At 38.7% G+C, this 13,192-nt stretch overlaps 1 pseudogene; it reads right to left on the bottom strand.

Annotated features, from left to right (window-relative positions):
• Nucleotides 1-3,726: 3,726 nt before the first annotated feature.
• Nucleotides 3,727-4,418, bottom strand: LOC116936241 (annotated as a pseudogene).
• Nucleotides 4,419-13,192: the final 8,774 nt, after the last annotated feature.

Raw genomic sequence — 13,192 nt, 5'->3', positions numbered from 1 at the left:
GAGGAGTTAGACACAGCAAACTCGTAAAAAGACTGTTCGAGTTCTGTTGTTTGGAGTCACTCAATAATAAGTAATGAGCGCTATGTTTGTGTGAGGTCTTGTAAAGCTTTTGCAGCAGTAATGGGGATTTGGATACGCTTGGTTGCCAAACTCAACAACCCAACAGCCCTCCATTTTATAACCGTTTATAGCTGTGTTAAATCGGTTGATCATCGATAGCCGACGAGCGATGGGGTTGGGCTGGCTTTTCCCTTTTTTGCTTACCTTTCCTCTTTCGAAAATTGAGATTCCAACCCAAAAATGCCAAAAAAACGCGTTGTTTAACAATCCCATTTAACGCAACGCATAACAAGACGGGAAAATTCTCCCTGGGTTGCAAACATAGAATCAACAAAGCTCAGATCAGTTGTATATATTACAGGCTTACAATTAAGTAAAAGTAAATTAAAAAGTTAAGTAATTCTAGTTGGGTAAAATAGACTTTAACCAGACATTTTTTGAGAAAGCGACACAAATGTTGACAAGATAACGCAATTGACTAAAAACAAAATAAGATAAAGACAGAAATTTATTCTTAGATCTTATAATTCATCTTCAACAATGATGGAGTTTGCGGGCACTTTTTGCGCATGATCAATAAGCTTATCCGGAAATGTAATCGCTGCCGTTGACTTCGTGTTCTTCATCAGGTACTTTGTCCTCATTAAACCAAGAAAGAATTCATTACTGAGGCGATTCCTGGGAACATTTCGATTGATTTTAAGGAAACTAAAAACTCGTTCAGCAATTGCATTGGTGTAGTGCAGCGAAAAGATTAAAGTAATAGGTCACGCCTATTTCCCCCCAGCAGCCGGGGGGCGCTAACGTCAAATTTGTCTATTTCCCCCTGGCAGCCGTGGGGCGATAAAGTAAAAAATGTCTATTGACCGGTGGGCGTTAAAATTTAAAAAAATGCTTTTGAACACCGGCTGACTAATATGGCAAATCGTGTATTCAGAAGTACACCGATGATTCCAAATAAAAAAGAGGCACGCATAATATTAGACTCGCTTTATTGAGAAATGCGGCTTCCGTTTGAAAATACTTGCTAGAATACAAATAGATATAAATAAGGTACTATCCTCATCCTGTGATCAGGTTAAATTCCACAAAGCTTAGGATTGTACCTAGAACGCAACTGCTTTTACCTTCTTGACTGGCACTGGCAGGGGAAAAAAATCGAGTCAAATGAAAACTATATCTAGTTCCATTCCGGACAAATCAAGGTGTATTTGTAATTACACGGAAGAGGTTAACTATTACGAAATTGTTCGCTTTCCTACAATGTTCCCAATACCTTGAACAGCCACATCCAAAAAATAAAATAAAATATTAAACCGAACAAGTTTCCAGCAATTGAATCATACCTTAAAAACTTGCCTTAAGAAAACTGACATCCGAATGGGTCCTGAATCCTGAACGGCAACTTAAAAGAGACACCAACTGCTCGCAAACAACAACGGTATCCATCAACGGAAGGCGGAAATGTAGGAAGGGGGGAAACGCCAGTGTTGCTTGTTTGCGGTTACCCCCGATTCTCAGGAGAATTACGGGAAGGATTCATCAAGAAAATGACGGAACCTATTGAACAGAACGAAATCAGGGTGCGTTTTATCGTCAACTTTTTAGCTCAACCCGAACCTAAATTGAGCTCAATCAGTATTTTTTTAAGTTGGTTGACCCTCTTACTTTATAATAATTCTTATTTTCTTTAATCTGGCAACCTTTTTTTGTTCAAGCCATCACAGCAGACGGCTTTCTTTAGATAGGGACGTGGCACGTGGTTCGTGGTACACGTTTGTAAATTTTTTTCCTATCACAATGAATACAAAGTGTGAAGGTGTTTTAAGGCCAAGAGATAAAATATTAAATGAAAGAATTTTAATATATTAAATAAAAAAATATTAACTAAAAATATGTTAAACTTTGTAATAATTCCTTCATTAACATTTATTACCATTCCAGAAATTTGAGATTCGAGATAAATAAAATAACTACTGAATAGACATTGAAGAAACTGTGTCATCTGCATTTTGTTGTTACAAATTTTTCATGTTTACGTTTTACGTCTGCTACTCCACACTAACAAATGTATTAAAAAATTTTAGCAAATTTCAATAAAATGCGGAAGACTGTTATCAATATTTTTGAAAAATTTACAGACACCGTTATTTCCTAAAAAAACTATTTTCTTTTATTTCTATCAAATGTACAATTAAGCATTTCTCAAAGGGATGGGAAAGGAGAAGGAGCTTTCCACATGTTGAGATCAATTTTCGTTTTATGGTTAACTGCGTAGTTCAACCAAAAAGTTCTACTCAACCAACGTAAAAACCGTTTTATGGTCAACCAAAAAATTGAGCAGCTCATCTACAGGTTGACGATAAAACGCACCCTTAATCAGAATCCAAGGAAGAATAGACGAAACTTTATAAGTAAAAGCAAAATGGTTTTCTTCTTCAATAGAATTTGTTTACTTACGCAACAATGTCGATCTTGTGTGCTCTTACAAATCTGAAGACTTTTGATAGTCATTATGAGATTGTTGAGTGGATCAAAGGGCTAGAGCAGAAAAATGTCTATCTACGTCACGAAAACAGAATCTGTCGCTTCCTATAACAAAAGCCAAACGAATAAGCAAAAACTTGATCTTAATTTGGAGTACAAAAGAGTCCAGTACATTTGTCCGCATTTCGGATGCTACAAATCGCGTGCTAAAAAAGGAATACGGCTGAATCAGAATGACATGGCCAATGGTGGCCCAGTGCAGATTCAATTTGCTTACGACGTTAATAAGCAGAAATTTAAGATAACGAAGTTAAATTTGGAACATCAGAATCATCCAGTATCTGAAAAGCATGTCAAAACCTATGCCAGGAAAAAGTTAGTTAATATTTTCTTCTTTTATGTACAAAAATACTTTTCTTACCTCGACATTTCATTGCAGACACATGCCACCTGAGGCTCTAACCTTTGCAAATGATTCACTGGCTTCCGGTGCTCAACCAATGAAAGTGAGAATGATGCTACAGGAGAAGTTTAGTACACATATCATTAGCAAAGACCTAATCAATATAAAGCAGTCATTAACACGTTAGCACAACGTAAAAATATAGTATTTACCGATCACGTAGTTTACATTCTTCACCAATTGAAAAGGGAAGTCAGAAGTCAAATGGAAGGACACGGTGAAGTTTCTCCAAGTTCTCCAGAAAGATGAAAATAATGTCGTTAACGTTCTGCATGATTCTGGTGGTGAGGTCGCTGCTATTTTTGTCCAAATGGAGATACAGCGCAAGCTGTAAGAAAAATATGGGGAATTGCTCTAATTAGACGGAACGTACAGGACAACCCAAGCAGGTTTCGCCCTTTACCATTTACTCATAGAGGACAACAGTGGCTCTGGACAACCCGTAGTGTTGTTTTTAAAAGGCGGAAGTCATTTCTGCACAGTGAGTAGAATTGGTAAAAGTTTACCGTTTTGTTGAAAAACTTTTGAAAAAAAACCTTGAAAAAAATTGGCGGCAAGAGCCGTTGTATGAAAGAAAATTACGATTTTTTTTTGTTTTTGACCTTGCTGGTTTTTAAATATAGAGACATTGTATTTTAGCCGCAGGTGCTTCACTGTTTTTTTTTCAGCACTGTTGTAAAAATTTTAAACACAGCAACAAACAAAAAAACGTGTAATTAGGCCATGAATAAAGCGTTTGCCCTTAGGACTAAAATGTCTTCAAGAATTGATTCAGTTAAGTTCGAGCGATAGACCGATAAAATCAATTTTAGTCCAGAAAACGGCCTCTCGACGCTCACCTGTGTGCAAGGCACTGCAAGGGCAACCTAAAATGTTACGCGTTATGTTTGGTTTAATAGAGAATTTAAATATTACAACCTTTGCTACTACGTATAACTGATGTTGTAACAAGTGATTGTCCTCCCAGTATTTTAAGACATCAGTCGAACGGTCAATCAATTTGTGTTTTACGAAGTCGTGAATCATTTTCTCAATTACGGCTTCATTTGCATTTTCATTATTTTTTTTTACGACGCTCTGCCTCTTTTTTGAACAGTATTTCTTGAAGTTCGTCATTTGTTAACCCTACTTTATTTTCATTTGGCTGAACGGTTTGTAGTAACGAGGGAGTATTAGCTGGAGGATCGTTTTTGTTAGATTCAATTAGACGCCACAGCTTCATCAAATGTTTCTGCGCAGCTTTTAACTGGTCTTCCTCGAGCATGACATTATATCTAAACAAAATTGGTGGATGGGGGGTTGTTAAAAAACAGACAGCGAAAATGAAATAATAGTTATACCTCGGATCAAGATACAGAGCCGCTAAAACAACTTCACTCTTTAAAAGGACGGACAACCTCTTTTTCATGTGCTTGAGCAGGTTTTTAGCAAAAGTTGAGTTGAATTTTGAAATTTCTAGTTGACATTTAAGCCACGCTCCATAAAAATCACCGATTGTGAGTGGCTCCGATTGCAAAACATTTGTCAATATACCAGCCGGTTTGAAAGTCTTGACAATATCCTAAAGTCTTGACCAATCTTGTCCTGTAAGCCTTAGACTAGGTTTTTTCCGTCTTTTGTTAGTTCAGAAATAAATTGTTTTAACTCAATCAGCCTTTCTAGCATCAAACATGTTGAACACCAGCGAGTGAGGCAGTCGATTAATGGCTTCTTTTGCCCGGCAAGCCTGATTGCTGCCATAAACGTTTGGCTCCTCAAGACCTTGCAAACAGCTCTTGCTTTGGCAATAATTGTTATGCCTGGCTCGTCAAGAGCGTCAAGAATGGCGAGTTGAAGAGTGTGAGCAGAACAGCGCACACCTTGCAGCAAAGTTTGCACTTCCATGCTCTCCTCTCCTCCCTCTTTGCATGCATTTTGTCCCTCTTCCATTCGGCGTATTAATTCTTCTTCGTTTAAGCGATCAGCAATATCAGTTTCTTCTTCTTCGTCATCGTCTGTTGACTCAGTTTGAGCTAGAATACGACAGGTTTTCAACGTATTTGCGCCGTTGTCGGTTGTTATGCTATACACCTGCCATAATTTAATACCAAAGACACCGAAAACGTCCAGCAAATTTTGATTAAAGTTGAGAGCTGTGGGACTTTTCTTGACCTCAATAATGGCAAGAGTATAGAGCTGAATTTTCCCTTTTTTAAACTGAAGATTTATACCTAACAGAGCTCGGTTCAAACGGGTTGCACAATCCATTTTAATAGACACTAATCGATTTTTACCATCTTTTTTTACCTGATCACGTATTTCTTTAGCTTTTCCTTCCACTTTGTCACGAATATTTTCTGGGCTTATAGTAATATTCCCTCCTAGACCCTTAAGAATAGGGTCAAGAATTTTTCGAAAACCCGAATCACTGAGAGCTTTAAAGGGTCTTCCATTAACGGTCACCATTTCCACACACGCGTCTACAACTTGTTTTTCCGTAATTTCTATAGACAACCGACGCTCCTTTTTATCAGGCTCTAGTGAAATTGATGAACTATTGGCTTCAAAATTTTTCCTTTTAGGCGCGAGCGAACTGTTGGAAGCTACATTATGGTCTTCTTCAGAATTCTAAGAATCATCGATGTTACTACTCAATTGTTCCACTAATTCAAACTGCTCTTTGTGTTTTGCCTTCAAATGAGCTCTTAAATTTCCTGAATGGTAAGAAGTGCGTCTCGGCTTTTTACAATCAGGCACTAAACAAACAATATCTTTTTCTCCACGCTTTGCGAAAAACCGAAAAACGGGATTTTCTTTGAGGGATGACATAACGAGAATCTAACAACTTCACTCTATGCCTAGAACAGAGACAATATGAACTGGGGGCCAAAATGTCACAGCTTTTAATGTATAAAAAAAGAAGAAAAAAAACGCGCTTTAAGTTAAGTGAGTGGTTTTGAATGACCATGACTAATGTAACACTCCACTCCTATTTTTTTAAAGCGGTAGTCTGTACCATTTAGAGGCATTCTTTTGTTTCTTAAAAAAAAAAAATACCACCAACTTAAAAGAATGATATTTAAAAAGCGAAGGTTGGACTACAAAACAAATTAAAACTTTAAAAAAACCCAAAAAAAAACATTTTTGTTCTCTTTTTTCTAAGCGATGCTACCCACTGTTTCTGCATGTCTGAAAATATTTGCCGAGGCAATATATAAATTTAAATGAATTTTTCTAATGTGATAACAAATATCTTTTGTAAGGAAAGAACAACGACGTCTCCGTGATCAAGGTAACGATTACCGATAAGGATTCCGCCGAGATCTCTGCTTTACAACAGTATTTTACGGATGCAAAGCACATCCTTTGCCAGTTCCATTTTCTGAAGGCAGTTGATAGCTATTTAAAGAAAACCAAAAATGGCGAATGCCTTAAAAAAATCACGAAATTAGAAATGCTTAAGAAATTCCGTCTTACCATGTATGCTGAAACGCAAGCAGTTTTTTACGAGAATAGGACATACCTAATTGATAAAAGTAACTTTAGATGATAATTTACCTGTAGGCCCCGTAACAATTGCATCCTATTTTGAGGACAATTGGTTCAATATTGCAGAAAAGTGGACCAATCTTGGTCGTCATGATTTATGTACGCTGGGGAACAATATGAACTATCGCCTAGAACGGTAAAAAATGAAATTATTACTAAAACATCTCTACATCTAATTAAAATTTCCGACAACAGTTTTCATCACACAATTCAAGAGGTTTTCCAGGAGTCAAGGAGATTTTACAAAGTTCTCATGTGCCTGATCGACATTTTCGTCATCCGACTAAGTGACAAGCAACTTAAGCAAAGGATTCAGGAACTTCAATTTTCGGTACAGAAAAAACATCCAGCTGTGAGTAAATGTGCTGATTCCATATCGCCTTTCCCGTGGAGCTTGTTAAATAAGGAAATGAAGATTATGGAAAAAAATTATGACTTCGTCCTTGATGAGGTAAGCCAATTACAATTGAAAGTAAGTTAACAAATGAAACAATAATGGTATTCAAATGTTATCAGAATTCATCAACTTACAATATTTAATCGCGGAACACTACGTACAAGTTGAAAGTAGACTTAAGTGGTTGCAGTTGTTCCTTTTTTATGCTTTTTTAGGCTACCTTGCCACCACATTATTCGTTTTCACCTTGAACGGCAAACTGAAATCCCGGCAGAAGCTTTTTTGCACCATTGGAGAAATCGGTGTCTAGAGGTAGAATATACCATTTTAATTTCCTCAAAAAAAAATAATAAAAATAATCTTTATCTTATTAATTAATTCTTTTTAGGATGACGCAATTCTTACCCCTAGCGTTACGTCTCCTACCAAAGTACAAACTTATAAAAGGCTCAGAATGCCTAAAATGGAGAGGGAACAATTCAACATGGCTTTGGATCTATTCAGGAAAATGGCCAACACGCTCAGTTCTTTCACGAAATCTGATTTCCAAGATAAACTGCAGCTCTTTATAAAAATCCGACCCTAAATCAAGAGGAATAAGCCTGTTAGGCTGGTACAGTATCCTGCACAAAAATCCGAACACCGATTAAATTTTTTAAAGCCTTTTATTGGCGGGGTAAAGGGTTTTTTGTTTGTTTTTCTTTAAGAGGGAGGGCAGACGGGGGTGATGGACACATAGGGCAGGATTGGGTAAGTCTAGACATTTTTTTATGCCTTAAGGTATTACGCTTTAAGGCAAGTAACAGGTCGGTACATTTTTGCAAACCCCAGGGTGGTGTGTTTTTTTTAAACGACAGTTGGAAATGTTGGACTGAGGCTGTGTAATATTCCTTACCCAAAAAAATTAGATAGCTGCCTGTGCCCAATTATTTCGGTACCGATTGCATATATGTAGAGCCTCTGATTGCGACTCCGCAGATCAGTGTTCGATTCCCGATAAGGAATTGTGAAATATTTAGTATCGTTATAATATTCTTCATTCGAATGAGCTAGGATTGTTAATTTCTTTAGAAAGAAGGGGATTATTATTTTTTAAATTATTTAATAAACAAAAACAGCACATATTGCTCGATGAAAATGTGTTTTATATATGAACGAGAATTTCTCGTAAGTTAATCATTATAACTAATCGCCTCATCTGGAATCGAACATCGATCTCCAGCATCACATTAAGAAAGGCTACACCCACGCCATTGACAATGACGTAAACATTTACAGGCAGCTGGAACATAAGCTAAATTGTTTCGGTAAGCAACATTACCAAGCTCAAGCCTTAAATTTCCAACTGTCGTTTTAAAAAACACACCACCCTGGGGGTTGCAAAAATGTCCCGATCTCTAACTTGCCTTAAAGCGTAATACCTTAAGGCACTTTTTTTTAATGTCTAGACTTACCCAACCCTATCCTGTCGTGTCCATCACCCCCTCTACCCTCCCCCTTAAAGAAAAACAAATAAAAAACCCACTACCCCGCCAATAGGTGTCTTTTAAAAATTAAATCGGTGTTCGGATTTTTGTGCAGGATACTGTACTGCAGGTGAATGACGCCCTAAACAATAATCTGGCTTCAAACAGTTGTTCTTATTCCAGTGAAATTGAACCAACTGCCCAGGCTTCTCTGCTCATCCAAGCTTCTACTGCTGCATCTGCTGCAACTGAGGAAAAGGTCAAATTAGTTTAATTAGGGGCTTATAATTTATTACCAATTGTGAATTCTTAAGATTTTACCTCATCCATGGTCGTCACTCCGACTTCCAGCGGCAGTAAAGAAGAGAGGTCGACCAAAGGAAAATAAAGGCTATTTTCAATCGTTTCACAAACAACTGAAGAAAGCTCTTGTTGAGCCTATTAGCTCAGTGGTATAAGAAATGTTGGACGAAGAAGATGTCATACGGCAAGAAGAAAAAAACTTATATGCTTCGTCGGATGACCGTCCAGCTTGGATAGAAGATATTAACAAGCCATCATCACCACCGATCAGCCCGACTGAAGATTCTTCAATTATATTTGTGTAGCCTGTTAGGATAATTATAAATCATATTTCAATTATACAACACTAGAGTAGTGAAATAACAAAAATTTTATCACCTTCTAACATGCAGGCACATGATGAGCTTGTTAAACGTAGACGAAAGATGGGTGATGAGCCCATGCTGTTTTTGAATAAGCTTGAACCACTTACCAACACGAACCAGCTAACTTCAGGATAAATTACCCAGGCGCAGGTTCTTCTAAAACAGCAATACATAACCATTGGTGGGTTGTTTTGCTTTACCATTATAGGCTCTCTCGAGTTCCCAAATGCAATAGGAGAGCAATGGCTTCAGATTGTCCATATAAGAAGGATCACTGGGTTTTTGTAACAAAAGGGTTGGATGGTTCTGGACATGTTTCACTATATGATAGTCTGAGCGGAAAAAACTGGCATAATTAGCACATACTCAGTTGCATTTCCAGCCTTTCTAAAACACCTGGAAAGGAAATGAGACATGCAATTAAGTCTGTTCAGCGTCAAAGCAACTCTTTTGATTGTGGAATCTTACCCATTGCCTTTGCGGTTAGTTTGGCTAATGGGCAAGATCACACTACAGTAACATATGACCCAAAGAAGCTGCGACCACACCTCAAGAGCTGCTTTGAACCTGGAATACTTACATTTTTTCCATGTACCATGAAACGTACCACCAGGATTCACGTTGAGGATATAAGAAAGATTTCTGAATTCTTCCACCCGTACGCGACGGTTAGCTAGATAGAAGCTGGACGCAAGCTTCGTACGTCAGGCTCCCATAGTAATGTAAACTTCCACGAGACAAGCTAGATTTGCTCCGATCCAATGTATGATCTTTCAGCTAGCATGAGACTTGGCTTATTCAAGCTAAGTTAGCCAGCGCCGTGCGAGCTTGTATCTGTCAACTTGAAAAAAGAAATTCCTAGAACTGGATTCGAACCCGAGTCTCTCGCGACGCAGTCGCGGCTTCTTCCAATCACACATTTGGCTTATATAATATATAAGTATTTAAAACTACTAATCAGCAGTAGTCTATCCTTTACAAAACTTATCTCATCTTCACAATAAAACATTCCGCATAAATATTTTACTTTTTACTTTTTATTGTTATAACTTACAAGCTATAATTAATGTTAATATCAAAGAGCTATGTTGTGTTACTTTTAAAAATTGCAAAAACTTATTTTATTTAAATAAACTATTTTTTCTTATTTCGGATCGTTAAGACAAGTAATATTTTAACAGATGATTGATTTCCTAAAAAACTAGCTGAAGAAATATAACCTAAATTTTCATAATAAATAATTCTAACTGAAATCCGCCGATCATTTAATAATATTATTATACTATAACTCAAAGTCCAAAAAATCCAAGCTAACCCTTTCATGCGCTAAGCCTGAAACCTAGCTATAAGGTATATTATAGCGTGGGGGAAGCTTGAACAAAGTACGAGTTTTGTTAGCTAACCAAACTCAAGTTACCCTGTAAACGATAAGCTTGACAACTGTAAGCAAGCGCGGGTGCAGCTTGAAAAGGCAAGAGCTTTGTTAGGTTTCCTAACTCAAGCATACCGTTACATACGGCAAGCTTGATATTGGTAGGATAGCGTGGCGGAAGCTTTGGTGAAGCTAACAGTTTGGGTACGCCAAAACCCCAAGCTTGACGTTTCGTACGGGCACTGTCGAAGAACTGCACACACCCAATCATCGGAAAACTGGAAAATAATTGAGTGTGTTAACTTCTTAGATTGGTTCCATAGAATGTGGGACGAATATCCAGTTGATACAGAAATACCATGGTTCTGTAGAAATTGCAAAAGAATAACTTGGATATCATATAGAATATAACAATAATACCATACCTTTATTATCATGTTTTTTTTCTTTCCTATCAGTCAAATATACAGAGCTACAGACGCCATCACTTTTCGCTAAGCCAACGCGAACCATAAACAGTAACTTTATTACAGGGCCCAAGGCAGCCGGGGGGGAATAGATTTGACCGAAGTCATAACTACAGCAATATTTGGAAACAACAATCCAGTAGACCATTTCAATTTCAAAACTGAAATCCAAAACGTTTCGGCCGAAAGAAGCCTCATTTTGTCTTCAGTTTGAAGGCCAAATTCTTCGGTAGATATTGTAACGGCTAGATCAATAGCCTTTAGCCGGGTAGCATTGCAGGTAACGGAAGCAACAGCATTCTATAGACTAGGGCTACAAAGCGGGACGAACAAAGGGCAATACATTAAAGTATCGTGTAGTTCGGAACGAGAGTTCATAAAGAGAATTCAGTCCAAACAACTCGGGGCAGTCTCTGTAGACCTTTCCTGCAGGTACAAATACACAGGTTTTTTCTTAACCCCTCGTTACATGGTGGAGATGCAAACGGTAAGCCAAAACAAACTTCTATCTAAAAACATCCCGTGCTAGTCTATTTAGTCAGGAAGATGCGCTTTGCGTTTAGAGACCTTTACGAGAAACTCAGCCGGTCTCGCACCTTAAATTGCTGAGACAGAAGGTGAAAAGTATTAAATCTAATTGTCAACTCTAATACCTGCGATTCAATACCTTTGTAAATTAACTTAGGCAGGTTCTACCACTAGTTTATTCGAAACTGACTTATGACACAAGAAATGGCGTCTGCCTTTACACAGGGAAAAATTCTAACAAAGGCTATTGCCGATATCGGCCACCAAGAAGGCTCTGCTTGGCAGCGCCCCTGGTGGCCTACACAAGGTTTACAATTATAACATGAATCATAAATCAAAAACAGTAGGCCGTCTGACGGGCCTTCCAAACTTGGATACTCTTTCTTCTTGTGGGTTTTTACAATCCGCAACATCCTCCCGCCGGAATCGCCAGCGTCCTCGCGCGATTCCAAATTCTTCTTACGGAGCGGATTCTTCTTTCTTGTAGACGTAGTCTTCTCCACTGTGCCGATTCCGGTATCATCGACGGGCGTGTCGATATCGGCTTGAACTTCTAATGGATAGACAGTCTGGATGCTCCTGGTGGTTTCCTTACCCGAACGTAGTCGTAAAACAACCGCTCGCACCTTGGCGTCGGTTCCAGGTATCACTCCTGTAACAATAGCTGTCGGCCACGAAACACGTTTGATGTTAGGTTCTTTCAGCAGGACGATTTCGCCAACACGCGGAATTCTGGTGCCCTTTCCCTTGCGACAGTGAAATCGCTTAAGATCAGACAGGTATGACTCTTGCCACAGCCTCCACCATGTTAAGGCGTGTTCGCTCCTCTGCTTGTCCAGCTCGATGAGGTCATCACGGCTCATCTTTGTTGAGTCGGGTGACTCTGAAGTAGCTCCAGGTTGTCTTCCGGTCAGCAACTTTTGTGGAGACAAAACTTCGTAGGAATTTGCGTCGCCAGAAACATAAGTTAGGGGCCGTGAATTCACGATAGCTTCAATTTCCACCAGTATGGTGTGAAGTTGGTCGAAACTAACCTTCATTTTCCCCAGCACCTTTCTTAGCGGTTCTTTAACGGAGCGGACCATCCTCTCCCAAAACCCACCCCACCATGGAGCTAGGCTAGGAGAAAACTTCCATTCTTTTTTTCCCCCTACTTGAGAGCCAGTTGGCTAGGGTAGGATCTACCGTCACTAGTTTTGCGGCACAAGTAAACGTTGACGCGTTGTCACTGTAGATAATTTTACAATCTTCTCGGCGTGACATCATTCTTCTTAACGCGTACATAAAGGTTTGTGTTGTCAGATCAGTCACAAGCTCCAAATGCACAGCCCTTGTGACTGCACAAGTAAACAAGCACGCATGCACTTTCTTTTCACCAACACGAGTTTTCTCGATATCGTTCCCATCACTGTCCTTTTCAATAAGAATCACTTCTTCTAGCACATACATTGGGCCGAAGTAGTCGATCCCGATCACTTCAAATGGCTGCGCTTTCTTGGTTCGATCCAATGGCATTGCAGCAGTTTCTTCATTAAAGGGACGCGATTGAACTCGTTGGCACTTTACACACTTTTTTATGACACTTTTAATCCGTTGGCGTGCACGAATGATCCAAAAACGATTTCGTAAGAACGTCAGAGTGTTTTGGACACCAGCATGCTTCCGTTTAACATGATGATAGTGAATCATCATGTCGACAATCCTCTCGTTTGATGGAAGAAGGATGGGTGGATCGATGAGCAGTTCTTTTAGGGCC

This window comes from Daphnia magna, linkage group LG5 (assembly GCF_020631705.1).
Source record: "Daphnia magna isolate NIES linkage group LG5, ASM2063170v1.1, whole genome shotgun sequence".
Classification (NCBI taxonomy): Eukaryota; Metazoa; Arthropoda; class Branchiopoda; order Diplostraca; family Daphniidae; genus Daphnia; species Daphnia magna.
This window is presented reverse-complemented; position numbering and strand designations above follow the sequence as displayed.